Here is a 20616-nt window from a genome sequence, read left to right as displayed (position 1 = left end):
TTATCATGCCAGTGGGAGGTCGGCGGGGCGGGACAAAGCGTGCGAACTACGGCGATCATTACTGGGCTTACGAACGAGTAGTTGCAGAATAGGACTCTAATCCGAGGATCAGATGTGCGATTACAATGTACTCACTTAACTGCCTGCGTAGCTCACACGAAATAATGAAAACGCAGAATTAGCATCATATGATTAACTAGCTCTGCCCGCGACCTCGTCCGCGTGGAATAGTTATTTTGGGTATCATTGAAGTCCTCAAGGATGAATAGTTTCCCTCGTTTTTTTCACATTTTCCATTATTTCTTCGCTCCTTATAGTTGCAGCGTGATGTTATACAGTCTAAAGCCTTCCTCGATAAATGGTCTATTCGACGCAAAAAGAATTTCCTGAACCTGAGATTAGCGCGTTCAAACAAACAAACATAGTTTTATAATATTAGTATAGATGCAAGCTACTATAATATTAGTAGAGTGTCAAAAAGAAACATTTCTCACAAAATGTTTAAAGTAAGTATAACCCGGTCAGTTATTGCAGTAAAAGCTAAAAAGGTTTATATCTAAGTTTCAATTTTTTCGTTTACATCTCTGGTCAAAAGAAGTTATATCTCTCTTCTCTCATTCTTTGGTGACCGTCCCACTTTAGCTAGTGAAGCCTGTTCACTCCATCACATGCCATTGAGTTTTCACTCCTGTTACATATAGAAACGTGTTGTACGATATGGCATGAGAAAGTTTAATTAAATTTGCACTAACATTGTGAATTATTCCTTACAAATTAAAAACGCTTAATGCGATTTTCATCCGGAAATTAATGCTTCCGTTTAATAAAATAAACTTGTCAAGAAATTTTTGCCATATTATTAAGGTACCTTTTAATATCCGATAAATACAAAGGTATTTCACCACTTTTAAATTTCCAACCTCACTTCATTATTCGTATATCTGTCTAGTTCTGATAATGTCGACATGCGATAACTTAGTTCAGAGTAATTAAGATATCCACATAATTATGCGCCGTTTCAGACAGGGCGGTGTGTCACCTGACGGCACATTATCATTAATCTCACGACATTTGAAACTAGCGAACTCCACGTTACATGCGCGAAATGCGAAGGCTTAATAAATTGTCACATTTGCTTACTAAGTGTGAGTTATGTCACCTCGACGCATGTCAGCGACAGCGGAGTGTGCTCACATTAGGCAAGTTAACTGAGACGTAATATTTTTTCGCTATAGGTATTCTTTATTTTTTTATTCTTTCTATCGTACAGCTTTCAGACTTTTCAAGACTGTTGGCCCTGTCTCCTCTCTCCGCATAGACGTTACTATGTGTTTGTATTTTTATTCTTTGCTATATTATTCGTTTGGCATGTGTTGAAGTCGCTTGAGTCATTATCATTAAAACGAAACCATAAGTTTGATACAAATATTTATGGTTAATTCTTCGTAACTAGCTAGCGTGAAGAGAGCGATGAATGGCGTGATTTTTTGAATGTATGTATGTATGTTATTTTTTGCAAGACTTTTATTAAGATTTTTCTTTCTCGTGGAAGGTTTCAAAAATATTCAATGTAAATTAAATCTTGACATTGTGAAAAAAATTTTTAACGATGTCTCAATATTGTTTGTACAAGTATATCAATAATTTTGAAATATGCTAGTCACTCTTCTAATATAAACAATAAAAAATTGCCTTTTCTCTTTCAGCATTCATAAATCATTCCAAATCTTCCAGTAAACTCGCCCAGTCTGATGCATTCTGTGTTATGACTCAACTTTAATTATTGTTTGAGTATGAAGTGTAACTGGAGCTATACAACAACTGTCTGCATGAATGAAGAGAAAGATGAAGTGAATCGGATTAATTTAATCGCTACTAGGCCACTATTCGGTTTAAGTCAATCATTGTCTAAGCAATTGGAAAATCTGTTCAAGATCATGGTCATATAAGACTATGAAACTATACTATGACTTATTTATATTCACTTACTTAATAAAAAGAAACTGATACTTGACCACAGTTGTATACAACTAAATACATTATAGCGTATGTTGGCGTTTTATTTTGATTACATATCAAAATAGATATATTGTACATTCACAACAAACTGTAAAGGCCGCGACTGTGGCACTTGAAGTATTCGACGACCCCTGATTCGGGGCTCAATGAATATTAAATTAATTCCCGCATTTATCCCGAAAATATAGCAATTAACTGCTGTCGTTCCCGTTACCCGGAACCGCTTTACGACGTGATAAAACTGTTGAATCTCATATACTGCGACGTACGCTGCAGGAGTCAAGTTGAAAGGAATCCTGAAAATTCTAAAACATTGAAAGCCTTTGACGGTGTAATTATTTTGCAGTAGGACATTTTATAAGAGTCAAACTAAATTGTTCGTGTTCATTTATTAATGTTGCCTCACCACTATTTTATAGAACTACTAGGAAGATTTTGAAGTTATTGGTCAAAGTTTTAGAGTCAAAGTAGCATAGTTAAAAAAAACCATAGCATCAGTTTTGTCTGTTGCCCATATTCAATTTACAATAGAAACTTCTTGAAAATCCGTATCGTAAAAAATACTTGCGACATAAATTCATTAAAATCATGGTATTTTAACATCTATTGCTTCGTCATAAAGACTAAAATTACTTGTAAGTTGATTGTCGTCAGTACATGTGGAATCGCCTGTTTTGTTGTAAATTATATCTGTGGTCTTTATGGCACCAGCTTTATCTTTATGATTGACTTCCTCGCATTCTGCGTGAATTGCGATACACTGTCGTTATTCATTCGTAAGTGCGAATTGTTCTGGATAGTGTTGTTACTGCGTGTCGTTTCGTGATATAAAACTATTGAGCACCTTGGTGATAAAGAGGTGATCTGAGATGGAGTTTTTTTTTTTAAATTATATTGGATTGGTCATATTTAAACAGCTAGATATTTGGATTGCTTTTATATCTTGTCAGTTTTGCAAATATCTATAAATTTGCATCAACTTTAGGGGCGATGATGCTTGTTTGATGGTGTGTTCAATAAAAAGAGTACCACGTTTTGATGATAAAAATGTACATACATGTGTTAAGTATTGATTTTATATTTTAACAAAGATTTTGTTTGTTTCAGGTATGTTACGCCGTACTTGTACATAAGATTCTACTTACAGAAATATAAGACTGATTATTCGTCCGTATTTTACGATTCCACTAGTATTTACTATAGGAAGGCGAGTCTCACTAGTGTAGCGATAACCTAATAGAGTATTATTATCAGTGCTAATAGATAATAATGAGTTCACTACGCAAATAGTCAGATATGGCAGTTCATCGGTTACGCCTAGTTTGAATTGAAAGCGTGCGACCTCTTTTACAACACTTTGGTTACGCGCCTCCTGTTCTGTCCCGTGGGAATTTTGGGAAATTTATTCTTAGCGATCTCTATGTTACTGTGAAAGTTTTGCTTTCTAGTCTTGATTGCTTAGTATGCTTATTTGATATAGCTTTGGCATAAAGTCGTCTGCTATATATATTTTACTATCAATATTTAACATTTTAGTACAGACAGGTAATCTATTGCATTACCTCATTTTAAATTTCTATGAATTTGAACTTAGATAAGAGAACTATTCACCTCATTTAATATTTCTATGAACTATGAGAACCTAGAAAAGTGATCTACTGCATTACCTTATGTAACATACATACATATCTATGAACTATTAAAAACTAAGAAAGAGAACCGGAAAATTACAAATCAATTAGTAATAGTCCATGACATCAATCATTTGGAATTTACCCTTTAGCTATAGATTTCTTAATTAGTACAATTAAAACTCTCCGATCAAGACTCATACTAGAACTAATGTCATCGTCTTCCTCCTGGCGATAGTCCCGGTTGCGTCCTCAATTAACTGAAAAGGGTACGCCTGTGACCAAGATCCAGGAGTTTACTTGAAGCGACGCCCGTCTGACCTCTGCAACCTTTACAGGGGAACGTTACCCATATTGAGTCATGGTAACACATCTAGTTACCCGAATGTGCAACTGGATGTTTTTCTACGTTTTGCCTGCGCGCTTAGCAAGACGAATATATACCTTCTATTTAGTCTTCAAAGTCTTTGTTGAACAACAACAGCATAATTAGGCAGGTCATCGCAGATTGTAGTAGGACGGATGCTGGGAAACGAGTCACGTGACACGGTGTCAATGTGGCGGAAGTCCGCGGGAACTGCCGTCTGACGACGTTAGACATTTCCTGTTGACTTGGTTTCTGAACGGGTATTAAATTTATTAATTGGGAAAATAAATACAGTTTTAGAGTCAATGAAATATGATGTAAGTTTGGGTTACATAGATTGGGTGAATGAAGTAATAGCTCACAAAGCAAGTGTTTTAGTTTTATTGTAGTCAGGAGTCCAATATCTTAATCACACTGCGATCATCACATTTTTCAATAGACTTACTATCTACTTTTCAATTCATAAACTCAAGTTTTAAATTTTTTTTTGGTTAAATAGTTATCCGTTGTGTTTAATATACTTCACCATATGTAATATTCGATTTCACAAAACAACACAGGTGATTTCCAACGATACAGCTCGTCAAAGATTCCGGTTGAACTACAAAATGTACATACGCTATCGGTAAACAAAGCAGGTCACAGAAGACAAGTGCTGTGAATAGCTTGTCGGCTGCCACCGTCACAGACAGCTTTCCGGCATGAGCTAAGATGTGAGTTGTATAAGCTAATAATAAGAGCTATTAAGAAAATTTCTTATTTATTAAGATTTTCAAATGTAACTCCAGTCGCCTAAAATTGTTTTTGGGCTAAACAAGATGTTACCCAGAAGACCGAACTAACTCACTACGGACAAAACCAATATTGAGATTTTGTTAATGAATCTGAGCAATTAGGATTATATTAAAGCACGAAAAATTATGTTAAATTACCTTTTTCCATCATCAAGCCATCCAGCTAAAGTGGCCTTTGAGTCTTGTGACTATTGACTTTTTCTACAGTGAAGGAATGAAGAAGTGATGTGTATGAACAGGTACCTAACTATCCATTACACTATCGGTAAACAAAGCAGCTGTTTCAGAAGGCTGTGCTGTGAATAGCTTGCCGGCTGACACCATCACCGGCAGTGTTCCGGCGTGGGAAGATGTGAGGTAGCGTATCCGCTAATGTATCTGTGAGAAGCTATTTAATTTAACATACTATAAATTTCCTATTTAATATTTAGAATTTCAGGGGTTAGGTTATCTCTTAATTGATGGAAGGTTTGACTTGTATCTATCGGTCAAAGTAAGTTTTTGTACGAGTATTATAGGAGAAGGTAAAAAAGTCAGACTGTTTAAAAGCCAAAATCTTTATACACCATGTAAAGTGTCTAAAGAGAGAATACAGCATGATTACAGAGATTTCGTTGTACCTAATATCGATAAGCTAGCTGAGCTATCGGCTGCCGTCGAATGTACGTCTGGTTCTGGCACGGCTATGGCGAGCCATTCAGGCCTTGTCGATTGCATCCCAGAGTCGACAATGGCTTTATTACAACCAATACACGTGAATACTACCTGTAAAATTTGAATGATGGGACAGAATACATTGCTGATCACACCTAGTCTTGGGAGGAGAGTGTGTAGGTACTACATATTTTGTAGAAGTTGCTGCGTACTTAAGACTGTAAATTTAAAGACTCTTTCTGTCGAAAGGCTTCACCAAACTTGTGGTGTGCATAGTCAATGATATTTCCTTAAAAAAAAAAACAAACTTTTTCACAAATAGATTTTAGTTTCTGCACTACTCGGAATATTGATTTCGCAAGGCATCATAGAGCGTGTGTAAGTAAACCCGAAGCAGAACACTAGGTTTTCCAAAATTAAACTGCTTCGGCTATTAGTTATCCTGCGGTCAAACAGACTTGGATCCCAATTCGTACCGCTTTGTTTCTGTTTCAAAGATTAATGTATTTTGTTCGAAAACACGCATTAATCTATCAGATATCGTCTGGTTGGAGTCCGTCCAAGAATCAGGAGAAACATAAAAAGTAATGCCACAAGCGGTTTAATTCATCATTTAAATCTTCCTGTTTCATCTCAAATACGTCATTTATCGACTACGTCAACAAGATTGATGGAGGAAAAGCGGCCGTTTCTGTACCGAACCTTTACTAAATCTCTGATAAATACGGACGTTTGTAGCTCTTAAATGTTTGCAATTTTGAAGCTAAGTTGCTGTATATAAAATATACAATTCGAAATGTCATTGATACTTTCTGACATGTTGTAAATGCTTTCCTGTTGCACTAGCAATAGGATGTTTATAATTTGCAGCAAATAGGTACTTGGAATTTGAAGTAGATCTACTTGAAACTAAATCCCTATAACTACCACAAGAACCATTCAAACGATATCGGGGCCAAGTACCGCAATTTAAACAGAATCCATAATACGATCGGGAGACAGTCGAATGACAGAACGTTGCACTATAGGTTCGTGTGTAGCCCGCTGTAATTACAGAGTAGAGTGCACTTCAGAGGCTGCACATTAAGCGAAACGAGCCTGGCCTATCAGCTGTAGAAGTTTCCGCGCCGGCGGCCTGTATCGGGGAACTTCAGTGATTAAACAATTGAGCACAGAACAGATATTATGCCTCCAAAGCCTGTCTTCATGCGAGCACTTCGATATAGCTTAACTACATATCATATCTATGTGTTCTATTAATTTTATATGTGACAATACTATCTGTAGTTTTGATATAAGAGCAGTCTCATGAGGTATCAGTAAGGGGTGTAATTTGAATAATAGAGTTCATTTCAACTAGGGCTATTATCAACTCATCTGGTAGGTATAAATAAAATAAGAACTGTTAGGACGTTACGTGTCTTTAAGATAATCTTCGTATTTGCATCATTCGATTATAACATCAAGGAAATATCCGTACTAATGGAATGGCACGATCGGTTTACCAAACGATGAAAGCGCATTAGGATGGTCATTTTAAATTACGGATCCGACACAATTGCGATTGGTTCTGAATTAAGCTGGACTGAAAAACAATGTACCGTCGTCTCTTTGTATTGTGAGATACAGAAATAAGTATCACTATCAGTTCAGCTATGACCTATCAATTTATAATTTTGACAGTCATATAAAGACGCTCTCAACGATTTTATTTTTAACATTTGTGAGCACTTTACTTTCCACTCAGCACTATGCTTTCCACTCTTGATACCAATTGAAACGTTAAGGAGATATAAAACCAAAGATAATTGTTTATGGACGAGTAGATTAAAAAAAAACACAGTTTTATAGCAGTCGTATAAGTGCAATGAAACTGCAGCTGCGATGTGCATCGAGTTTTAAAGCTGGATAGTGCGGCCACTCGTTACTCGTGCTATCAGCGTTGTAATGTCAGCTTAACTTGCTTCAGAGATTGCATTCGATTCTTTAGAAGTGTTTACTTTTTCCACTTCAGCTGTTGCGGCGCTATGGAGGGGAAAAGGCCTTCTTAGTGGATACCATTAATCCAAGGTTAAAATTTCTCTTTGTTATCGTTGCATATTTATCAGGTCATAATAAGTATAAGTGTTGTTATACCTGTTAGTATGTCTGGCCAATCTAATGTTACAATTTTCGGATATTTTTTTTCTAAGATAACATAAATGTTCATCTAAGTCATGTCTTATAATGATTAATGTGACTCGAATAAACATACATATTTATCACGCCTGTTTCCCTAGGGGAACTTGCCACTTGCCACAGTCTCAACGAATTCCCCTCGATACTCAAATCGTTATAAATAAACCCCTTCAACGAAACAGCTATCGCTAAGAGCATTCCGAGTTGTAATCCCATTCTAAACATCTCATTATAAACGCCTTAGGAGGTGTAGAGTGACACGTTGAGCCTGCTCGTGCTAATTATGGGGTGATTTACTGACTACGACGTAACGTATCCAGGCCCTAAAGCTGCCAATTGAATGTGTTGTCACGTCTGTTACAGTTTAACGCTTGGTTTTCACCGATGCGTAAGGGAGGTGCTTGAGGGGAATTATCCACATATCGACGTCTTATGTGGTCGACAGAACGAATGATCACAAGAATCGAACGCCACGTATATATCAACGGCTTTTAAAGGTTTTTTTTTTATAGTACATGATGGAAAAGAAAGCTCTCTTGAACATTTTTATATATGTTTGTATGAGGCTCTTTAACGACTCTCAGTTAACAGCGAAGGCTTATTAGGAAAATAAGAATACTTAGGAGGATGAAGGAAATAAAGTGGATAAATTTTGAATTGCAGCAATTCCGCAGTGTATTGTGTGCCTTATACGTAGTGTTAAGTAAATGAAAGTATGCTTATGTACGCGGACGTGTTTGCCCGAGAAGATTAGTCGCGACGTGTGTGTATTGCTAGCCGAAGCATATTTTGTTGTGATTAAGTTCGAGCGTCTTATTTGCATTATTACGTTCACTACGTGTCAGGAATGGTTTCAGATTATGCGTATGACTAATTTAGAGGTGTGAATGAAATTCTTGATGAACATTATGAAATTTAATGTCTGTTCTTGTTCGCAACAAGGCGATAAACAGAAGTTTGTTCATTTCTCTATTCTACATTAACTAGTATGTAGAAAGAACTAATTTTAAGAACATAACCCATCTTAAATAGAGTTTATTAAATAGAGAAGAAATATTTTTACGATTTAGAGAGAAACCGGCTCTCAATACGATATCAGTTAACACCCAAAATATAAATTACGGAAGCGTTCGCAACACATTAGTGAAAGTGATATTGAATACATTACACCGCTTAAGTAACATTTATCATTTATTATTAAGAGGCGAAGCGAGATTTTATTAATGCCGGAATTTCCCTTGCTCACTTTTCTTGGCGATAAAGGTTCGTATGTCTTGGAGAATATAATTTTGTATGTGTCTACCAAATCGAGATATGGAGGGAAATTTGTGGCTTTTGAAAAATCTGTTAATTGAAATGAAATAGCATAGTGCTCTCTTTTTCATCTCTGCGTGATCCCGGTTGCACCCACCACAGAAATGTTTCGGGTCCCGGGGTCCGCCTTCCGACTTTTCTCTTTCCACTGGGTCCGATTTTCGAAGTTATTAATATTATTCTTTATTGGAATATTTGGGGGACGATGATATGATCTATTGATACTTTTCTTCTTAGCCAAAAAAGTCACAACCAGTTATTAATATTAATATGTTGGTATTAGACACTAGCACCTGCGCGCGTCTTCCGTTCTTCCATTAACATTGATCAAATGTATTAAAAAATATTTACCACATTACCTAATGACTAAAATAGAATTAACGCTTTCAAGGATGAGAAAAATAAAACGTATCTTGGAACAAGTTACTTTTATTAAGTTATTTGTGGATGTTAAATTTCATTACATATTACTTACCAATATTACCTTATTCTTAATAAAAGCTCGCGTGGCTGACCGATTCGCGTGTGCCGAGTCGGAAGTAATTTTCTTTAACACCATTATAATGGCCGGCCCGCAGGTCTAAATGGACCGAAGTGTAAAATATAACGCCACTAAAGGCTTTCACATGCTGCTGCCAAAGTGTCTACTGTACTCATAAATATGACCGACCTTCCACCAGAGTAATAAGGCTTAAAATTCCTCGCATTAGTTCTTACTAGCAAGCGTTGCTAAAATTTTGGATTGGTTAAATCCGTTGCGGTGTTATACATTTTTAGCTGACTAATAGCAACATCCTCTGAATTTATTAAAGGTTGCTTCGGTTTATATTTCCGCCTATTTCTACATTTGCTGTTGCTGTGAACGTTCTCGTTTTAAGTAACAAAACAGCATTGATAGTGAGCCTGGCATTGAACCGAAGGTCGATTGTAGACTTTTTCTCGCTTGTAACGATAACTAAAAGTTATTGAGTTGGAATTATGGCAGTAAAAAACCCCGACGTGGAACGAGTCGCTTGCATGCTCCAGTACTATAAACTGGTCGCCCTAGATTCTTTCATAGTTCAGCTAGATGTTGTTTCACATCTTTGTTTAGAAATAGAATAGCTCATCTTCGCTTCACGTCTCTATTGTGTTGTAGAGTATAATAATGCGAGTAAGGTATTCAAGCCGAGATCATTTTTATGATAAATCGGCCAGTTAGTTAAATTGTAAAATGCAATACAGTATTCTTTGCAACCTGTTCACAATATAATCTTATGATTTAAATAAACTGAAAATAACAATTTTCAATTTTTTATGTTTAATCTTTGGTCATGTTATTTGATTTTAAGTAACAGTGAAAGTGCAACTCGGAAGTAATTATTTATTTATGAGGAATTGAAAGTGACGTATATTAATGTATAAGTACTGCTTCTCTGGCATAATACAAATATATTATTAATATTTTTTCTAGAAAGACCAAACTATTTCCTAAGAATAAAACACTAAATCAGTTCAAACCAGCATATGGTTTAAATTCTTGAGAAACCAAGCTTAAGGAAGCATATTTCATGAATGTCAATGAGCGCCCAAGGATACTCGTAATATTCATCTACCTTTAGCTGAATTCCCTTGAAAAGTTTACTAAGCAGTTGAAAGGAGGCTTGCATGGCCACCCCAGCCGTGACTTGGCCGTGTTGCACAACTTGGCACTCTTCCACGTCGCCTAATGACGTCTCCCACACGTTAAATTGATATTGGCACTTTATCCAATAGTCGTTGGTGATCATGCTTAAAAGTTTCCCCAGCGGCGCAACCCGGGATGAACTCAATGCGAACGTTTTCAGCGGTCAATTTATTACACTCGTAAAAATAGTGTTACAGTTCTGCGGCGGCGAAATGAATTCATATGACAAATAGTTAGGAACACTCAGTGTTTTAACGTCCTTTTTTACACTTAGTAGGATTTATATGCGGAAGCGTAATGCAGTGCTTTGTGATTGTTGCCGATTCATTTTGATGCCTGCTGTTCTAACAGTCTTTGCTATAAAATTTTTGCAAATGGTTATTTACGCAAATATTACTTTGAGCTTTTATCGCCGTGTAAGTAGCCTAAGTAGTTTTTTTCATCCAAATATTATAAAGAAACATTATTGTATAACGGATAGATGTAAGTTCGTATTCATGTATAGTGACGTAACAAGCTAATTGCTTTAATTAGTTACAAATAAACAAACCAAATTTAAAAAAAAACGATAAAAATTTCACGAGTGAATCTTGAATATCTTAATACTCGTACAGGTGAAGTGTATGTATTTACCTAACGCATTAAGCGTACGTAATAGAAAGCGAGTAAAAGGAGCCGTAATCGATGTTCACGTAACCGATTGGTCAGGCTCTCGTCTAGAACACATTGACTGACGTCGTGTTTTGAAGTGATCGTAGGCACGGCGAATGTGTTACGGCAAAGGTCACGGTTCTGTCGGTTACGCAAGTTGGTTCCAGCGAGCTGTCAGTTGGTCTTGGTCAATCTACGGATCGGCTGCCGCGGACTGCGCCTGCGGCTGCTAGCCAATCACGAGTTTTGAGTATTTTACGCTAGTGCAGTGTTGCTATTTGTTCAGTGTTTTCGTGCAAAGTGTTTAATGAAATCTTGTTTTGTGGGTAACATTTGGATTTCAATACGGTGGGTATCTATCTTAATATATAAATTGTAAATCGAAATATATAAAACGAGTCACATACTAATTAATACATATAAACGCATAGCTCTAACTGCTGGATAGATATTTCAAATTTGGCATGTAGGTTTTTTTATGTAAGTAATCAAGGGGTGCACTAAGATGTAATCTAGAATTTTGTAGAAAAAGGAAAATAATGAAATTTTTCAATTAACGCGGGTGGAGCCGCGGCTAAACTCAAGTTTGACTATAAATAAGAAAGCTAACTCTAAACAAGAGTTCCGCAATGAACAATCCTGTGTCGACAATGTGGCAGAATCAATGGCCCGGAATCGCGTAAACCTTGGAATCTCGTGGTCTTAATGTTGGAAATGTTACAAAGTGTCTTATCGACCGGGGTGGTCACGACGGTGATCGTTGGAGTTTTGCCAGCCCCCGGTGCATTGTCGGCCGACCGTGCTGGTAAATTAATATCAGCACAACACGATAGTGTTTGATAAAATAAATATATACGCGACCAATCGCACAGATTGAGCTAGCCCCAATATAAGTTTGAACCTCGTGTTATGGGGGGATATAAACTCAACGATTCTCTCATGTCGCATGCGCATTCCCATTTGCACTCTCTATCATTGTGTTTTGGGTTCCGCTTTCCTTTAACATTTGTTTTTTCTTTTTGTCCGGTCTGCGACGTCTTCCGTTTTCGGACCATTCTCTCTCACTTTTAACTTTCATTACTTATGATAAGTATTGTTGTGATAATGAAAGTTAAAAGTAAGAGATGAGAACATATTTTCTAATAAAAACAATAGATTAACACCCAAGATCCAGTCCAGCAAAAAATCGGTTTTAATCATGCCCTGACAGGATGTTCTTATCGTGCAGATACTAAGTTATACGCGGCAAGTGTTGACTTCTGAATCTTACTTAGTTACGCCTTGCTGGTTTTCACTACGTAAGGCAATAGTTTCAAGCTACGAGCATTAGATTGAAGTTTATGCATGCAGTTTAAGGGAGCTTTGCCTTTTGCTAAAACTAGTCCTGGCGTAGAAACAACTATTAGCGTGTTTAGGTATTATATTAACTTGTTTCTTCAACTTCTTCTACACATGCGATTTGGAAGCGGTTGTAGTTATAATTAGATTCAAGTGATGTGACGTCAATAAGTGAGAACTTGTATCCAATTTTTAAAATAAATGTATTCTATTCTATTCTTGCTACAGTCGAACGGCCAGATTTACTTTCATATTTACCGAGTAGAAATTAGTTACTTTTTGGCTGCTCTTTCAAAATTCTTTTGCCCAAACCTGAATAAGAACAAGCGTGTATAATTTAGCTGATCTCAAAATTAACTAACTGATGCTACATTATACTTAACATGTGTAAAATTACAACCTCTTCGCTTATTAACATCTTTTAAAGTCTTCAAGACGAAGAGAAACACTATGCAAATTTTCAACATTTTGCCTCCGTTCCAGTTTGAACAGAATGCATCTCACGATAACAAATAAATAAATTAACAAAAAGAGCAGTTTTATTCCCGTGGTCTCATTTTGGTCAAATCGTCACTCGCCGAAAGCAAAGCGTTTTTTCCGCATCCATCTTAGTTTCGGCGTGTTGATGGATCGCGTCGCGTGGTGACTCTAATCGGTCCGTTGCTCGCTAATATTTTTTTACAAGTCTATTTTAGGAATTATATTGTATAGTTGCTTAACACAAAAAAATAAATTACGGCCGAATTGTGAGTCATGCTTAGTGATTTTGTTGAAGATCATCTCCGGAGGCTGGAACTAATGTCGTGTTGAGAAAGTCGTACGTGTGACACTTGTTTGATAATAATGTCTTTATCGCACGGCGCATCTAATGGAGGCGTAGCGAACGTATCGGCATGCCACTCCTCATGTATCATCGTCTTTTTCTTTTAAGTGTAGACAGAGCTAAAGCCCGTACGGTGAGGGAAAACATTGTGAGGAAACCTGCACTGCACATTCAGGAACCGGTATTGCACCGATCATGGTTACGTATACTGGATACGTAACCATGATCGGTGCAATACCGGTTAGGTTTTCCTACAAAGGTTGCAGAGGTTAGACGGGAGTCGCTTCGTGTAAAAACCTAACTCACCCAATCCAAGGTCCGTGGTCAAAGGCATACCCCGCTACCTACGCTTCTCCAGAGTGATAATAATGCAACCGGGACTAAAAAGTCAGGATGAAGAAGATGAGCCAATGGTCTCGAAAACTCCTTCAAACTCCCAAGTAAAACCAAAACGTTTTGAAACGCTATATACGAGTATAGTTATATTCAGTTGCACTTGAGGTTATTGGGCAACGCAACCTCGTTTGGTTTAATTACGTAGTACATCATATCCATCAAATCGTTACAATACTTCTTGAAAAAAAATTATCAAATTCATGTTATTTTCATTAATGATCCACGACTAAGAATATAAGAAAGCCAGTCTTATCCCACTATTCAGGTGTCCCATTTGTGTCCTATTTTTATTCCCATTAGTCCCACAGGACTAGTGACATTAACTGAGCTAGGTAACCAATATAGTTACAAAATAATCTACATTATATCAGTATTGGAATACTTGTAATTTTTTTTTATTAAATCCTTCACGAATATCGTCAGCTGGAATTAGCTTTGTGTATTTAAATTCAATTTGAAACGAACTTGATGAATATTCAATATGTGTAAGTACAGTCAGTCACCTTTATTTATATGTGCATACGTTTTCGGCTAATGGTTTTTAATATCCAATACACAGAAAAATCCGCGTTTTACGGACGTGAATTTATAAAACAAAAGCACTGTTTCGTGTAATGTATTTGTGTTGAAATCAATGTATTCAAGGCTTAACTGCTCTTGACATGTATTGCATGACAATTAGCTTAGCATTGAGACAGTTTACACGGCAATGGTGTTCGATCGGTCATGGTTGAAAACACTTACAAAAAATATAGAATTATAAGGCTGAACATTATAAGTCGCGGGTGCAATAAATAATAAATGTAGTATAAATATGTGCCGTGTGGTTCCCCGCAACAGTACAAAAAAGAATAGGACCACTCCATCTCTTTCCCATGGATGTCGTAAAAGGCGACTAAGGGATAGGCTTATAAACTTAGAATTTTTTTAGGCGATAGGCTGGCTACCTGTCACTATTTGAATTTCAATTTTATCATTAAGTCAAATAGCTGAGCGTGGCCTATCAGTCTTTTCAAGACTGTTGGCTCTGTCTACCCCACAAGGGATATAGACATGACCATATTTATGTATATATATTCAGCAGTTATTGTAAGTGTGAAACGTCTATAGATTGCACTATTACCTTAACGCATAAAATTGAATTAACATCAGAACATACTCGAAGTACTTTAAAGCTTAGTACAATTCAAGCAAATTCTCTTGTAAATAGGTACGAACCACGATATGAAAATAATAAAACACGTAGGCACCATATCATTCCTATAAACACGGGGTTTTTTTCTCAATTAAGAAGTTCCCTATAACCTTTTTAATAATTCATTAAATACCTCGGTATGCTATCGGTATTATAACCATACATTGGCATTATAATTCTGAATTTAAATATACTTATGTAAGAGACTGGTTCTAAGCATTCCAATATTGATGTCAGGGTTCTAATACTTCGTGACTAGACGTTTATCATGCACCATGCAATATGCATGGCATGTGCCCAATGCAAGTTATTTTGCAGTTGGAACTTGAAAGATGCTCTTTCTTTATGCAAAGGAATTCTTCAAAACTACTGACAATCTCAATTTCCGAACGTGATTTGTACCATTCAGTTATTTTTTTTCTGCGCAATAGGACATGTTGAAATAAACTGGAAAGCGAGGAATCGCTGCACTTAAACCACCCGTATCTACAAACTTAGCTCAGGGGAACCTCATTTTGATTTGGATCATGGTTACACAGTGCTCAAGTTATTTATTCATAACATAACATATAATCACGTCTATATCCCTCGCGCAGTAGACAGAGCCAACAGTCTTCAAAAGCCAGAAAAGCCACGTTCAGCTGGTGGCTTAATGATAGGAATGAGATTCTAAAAGTGACAGGTTGCTAGCCCATCGCTTAAACAAAGAATCCCAAGGACATAAGCTTATCCCTTTGTCGCCCTTCACGACATCCATGGAAGAGAGATGAAGTGGTCCTATTCTTTTGCTATTAATGCCGGGAACCACACGGCACGTTTATTTATTCCTATAACAATAATGTGTTATATTCGTGGACATAACTTGTATGTGTAAACCTAAAGTACAATGATTTGTCTGACGTAAGTTTACAATTTTTTACTACCGCATAGTATGAACAAAGGCCCCGTTTTTGCCGGCCCGTCATTATTGTTTTTGACAATCATGAGAAGCCGGCGTAATATTTCAAAGGCTCCATAATGGCACTTAATTAATCAGTACCGGGGGGAATCGCGGATCTTTTTGTAGTATTTGCCAAGCAAAGTTCCTGTTTAATTAATTGGTCGAGTTTAGCTTTGAGTATTGAAGCCTGCGTGGTGAGTGGAACAGCAATCAATCAAATACCGATCTCGTTCGTATGAATTGTTAAAGCGCTCGTTGTAGCAATGAATATTGGGCTTTAACCCCCTATCGGAAGGGGTGAGTGTTTATTAGTTTGCTTATTTTTCTGAATCTCATAGCAGCGTCTTTAATAAACAGGTTTTGATGCGAACTGTTTGATCGTTTTTTTTATTCGTTCCAACACTAAAGTAGTAATAACATTCGATACGTGCGTATATAATTTATACATAGATTGCTGTATTTTAATCAATTTCTGTTTTGTATGGTCTGGTACCTACAATACCAGTTTATCTGTACTAAACTTAGATCTTATACACTTGTTAAACAGATGATTTGAGCAGTTTAGTGGACGGAAACCGTGCTAATGGTAACGTTCGACCTTGAGGGTATCGTGTTGGTTCTGCTCCAGTTAGCTCGCACGCGACTGTTGCGTCACGTGTCGCATGCACATGCAACTGGCAATTAGGGTTGCCAGGCGTCCGGGTAAACTACTACAATGTAGAAAATAATGGGGTTATGTTTGCAAAAAAAAAAAAAAAAAACTACTTCTGAGAAGGCGCTTCTTAAAACTAAACAAGCGTTAGTGTGCTAGCAATCATAGGGCACACTTTCTACCAAATCGTGTTGTGCATTTGAAGAGCTCCTTGCCCGAAACAGTGATAAGTGCTCCAAAACATTTACAATTATAACTGTTTGATGAACATTTTAAAATGTAAGAATAATTGATAAACACGTATCAGCTAAAAACGGTATTAAGAAGCTTTTGATTGCGTGTCCGGCCCAAATTTGCGCTTGAATTGAGACTCATGTCGCAATCTGGCTTGCCAACGAGCGAGCGTAGTTCTTTGAGCGCTGAAGTTACCCCCGCTCGTCGCCATTCAACCTGCCAGTTTTTACCCAAATGTTAGGGTATCTTCTATCATCTCTAGAAACTTGCAGCTATGTCAACCCTATTGGCGACTGACGGCCATTAAACCGCCAGATCGCATTGCGTGAGAGAAGTTGCAAATTGCGAAATATATTAAAGCAATGTAGGTAAAGTATTAAGTTTGAAATTCATTGTATAAAGATTGAATTAAACTCATTTAAAACAAGTCATTGTGTAAGAGTACAAAAACCGCAGCATATTTTCCTGCTCGAATAAAAAATTATTCGCATTTCACTCCCTCCTCTTTTATATGTATCAAAATATCAAGTGATTCATAAAGTAACCCACCGACCAGTGGCATGTAATGCACCGGTCAAGCCTCATTCTCCACGTATTCTTCCTAGTGGGCTGACACGCATTGTGTTCTAAGAAGGATGAGCTCCACAGATTGTTCGAGAAATGTATTTCCTTCTAACGTGTCCCCTCCAGAACATTATGAGACGTGACACGTATAAATTGCAGTGTCACTGCGAATGTTGTTCTCATTTTTGCGTCTAGATTTACATTGAATATGATAAATATGAAAATCAGCTGGATGGTTATTCCTATTTTAATATGCATATATCTTTGGAAATGGTCTTATTTATTCTCCAGATTATCCTTTATAAATAGATAACTCGTAGCAATGTACATATTTATACCATTTCATTGGAGAGAAAGGTGTAAAGCATCTCATGATTTGATCGAAAGGTAAAGGGGTAAAATAGTTATGTATATACCTTAGATTAGTTATATCCTTACAGAAATACCGGGAAGGGTATGTGACCTTTTAATAAGACCGAATATAATAGTGTCATGAATGTAGGTAAGCCTATCGTATTCTGTGTGTAAGTAAATAAATAGTTCAGTATTTAGATCTCGTCACGTGAATCGGAATCATTTGTTGACCCAATATGATTAGAATACAATTGCCTTTGTTTTCGCCGCTGATTGGGATGTTTACGTAAATATAGCCTATCATATTTCTAATTAGTATTGATGTAGCAGTACTAGTTCTTAATGAATAATTGATTTATAATTTGCAAGGGACCAGATTATCCAAACAGCTGCGTCTGCGTTTTACAACAATCTCGTTTATTTTCTGTTGTGTTGAAAATTTTGGGGTATCCATTCACAAAAGTAAAATACATGTCAATATTGAAATGAAATTTCAGCTACCTATACATAATAATTTCAGCTACGCGTCTCCGTGTATCAGTCACTCATTCAGTAGGTAACACAATACGAGACAAAACACTTATTATAGGAGATTAGAAACTAAACATCCCGATTGTAACAGTAGCTATTACCTCAAATGTTTAGTTGTATTTATTTGTCTATATGTACTGCTGGATTCATACATTTCAGCCACGGATATTATAAAATAATACGCGATAAATTGCGACCGAATCTGCGATTCCCAAGTTAGATTTCCTATGAAACTAAGCTAAATTCGGCGTTTCAGCGTACGACTTCAGTTCAAGCCATTTAACCGGTTTCACCCGAACAGTTTTACCAATATTTACCCCACACGACATTGACAATTATAGAAATAGATAACTGATCGCTATTAGCAAAGCATTTTAATGAAATCTATGCATATCACTTTGCTGAAATGTATAAAACAAAGATGTAAGGAAAAATTGTTTTGTAGAGACTCTTTGAAAAGATTGTTTTTCACAGAAAGGTAGATTAGTGCAATAATTCATTGCCCAAAATTGTGTGATGATTTCAATTGATAAGCTGTAAAGTTAGGCTGAAATTTTAAGTGGCAAGTTGCCATTTCTTATTAATTTGGATTTTTTTTATTTTAGCTTTAGGTACCTAACTATGAATTAGTGATGGGAAGCGTTGTCTTTCTAGATACATAGTCAACACCACATACGAGTATAGTATGTTAAACTTTATCAATTATCGAGTAATGTGGCGGCGTGAAGTTGAGAATACTTCGAGTTAGTTCGTAACTCACTCGTGATAAGAACGCTTTGGGATTCGGCACGCTCGCGAGAAGAATATAAATGTGTGAAATCTCTGCCCTTTATTATTGTGTTATTAAATAAGCCAGGAAGGATTTAGGGTAAAATGTCAGGAACCTTTTGGTATTTCACACACTCTTTGAATAAAGGCCTTTTAATGATTTAATTTTGTTTCATTAAAACTAAAAACTACGTTATTCAGATTCAGCTGTGGTGCAAAAGCTTTTATGTTGTTCAAAAACACAACATCTCTAGGGATCTTTATAAAGTACATATTTTATATTCCAACTCTGTCTCTGCGCAGTGAGACGATGTCAACTGAATTTCAATTTGTGAAAAATTGATACAAAACAATGTTTGAAACCAATTTTAGTAAAAACCGTCTAGCGACATAATCCGAGTTCAAGACTAGGTACTAACTCGGTGTTGTTTGGTTTCTTATTTTGGTTATTTCACGATTGCTTTTAACTTTGGTAAGGTGAATGCTCCCAAGTTAGTGCCGATTTTGCTTTTCTAGATTTGTAAATTCGAGAACCGAGTGAAAGATAAAAGGAATACTCGAGGTAGCGTCATTGCGTACCTTTCACTTCAAGAGTAAAGTGAGGTCACTTCTTGATTCGATATCGAAATAGTTTCTTTGAAAATGCTATTCTAGTCTTGAAGCTTCGCAAAATGTTATTAAATTAATTGCCTAAATAAAATAATGTAATTGCAATTTTTATGCATATTAGGTCCATAATTATTATTATAACTTCCATAATTTGGCAATTTTGAAATAAGAAAATCTGAATGATACATGGTATTGTATAAATCAATTCATTGTTATAAAGCGATACTAAGTGCCGAACCTACCATAACTTTTGACGCTATAATAGCTTGTTTCAAATGCTTGCACATTTGTTTTTGAAATCAAACTGGAGTCAAATGACTTGTATAGTAGTAGGTATATATTAATTATTCATGTGCTCTTAATCAGAGTGAGAAAAGCAGCTGAAATCTATCTAACTAGACGCTCGCCGGGGATTAAGACCTCGCGGACACTTCTATTGTCAGATCATACATTTTAAATTTCATCAAAATTAGAGTTATAGTTCTTAAGTTATATTATAATTATTAATAACTTTCTATTAATCTCAGTATAACTATTTTCAGTGTTAGTAGCTTGGCTACGCTCTTATTAAAAAAAGAAGATTCGCTTTAGATCGCCAGAAACAAAATATAAATGCACTTGAAAGCACCAATGTCAAGAATCATTGCACTCAGTGTAACGCGGATACACTTTCTACACGTGATCGTTGCGCAAGATGCTCTGACGCAAGCGGCGAATCTGCACCGACTTCGACCAATTACGACATTACTCATTTTATATTAATTACCTACACATTACTTTTATCTGTATTTATTAAGTCTGTTTTCTGGTTATTTTTGACTTCAAATACGGTTGTGGATCTTGTTACGCTACGTATATAATGCTTGTTTGTATATTTCTTCTTCCTGACGTTAGTCTCTGTTACATCCTCACTTCTCTGGAGAGAAGAGTTAACAGCG

At 36.4% G+C, this 20616-nt stretch overlaps 1 protein-coding gene across 3 annotated transcripts in view; it reads left to right on the top strand.

Annotated features, from left to right (window-relative positions):
* Positions 1-20616, top strand: part of LOC106143309 (furin-like protease 2) — a 242167-nt gene that overhangs the window by 20250 nt on the left and 201301 nt on the right. Inside the window, exon 1 of one of the 3 annotated variants that reach the window (XM_060948388.1) lies at positions 11467-11622. The exons of the other annotated variants lie outside the window; for them this stretch is intronic. The gene's annotated coding sequence lies outside the window, so the exon portion shown is untranslated. Of the gene's footprint in view, positions 1-11466; positions 11623-20616 lie in introns of those variants that run through there. 3 annotated transcript variants of the gene reach the window in all.

Source organism: Amyelois transitella, chromosome 16, assembly GCF_032362555.1.
Source record: "Amyelois transitella isolate CPQ chromosome 16, ilAmyTran1.1, whole genome shotgun sequence".
Lineage (NCBI taxonomy): Eukaryota > Metazoa > Arthropoda > Insecta > Lepidoptera > Pyralidae > Amyelois > Amyelois transitella.
This window is presented reverse-complemented; position numbering and strand designations above follow the sequence as displayed.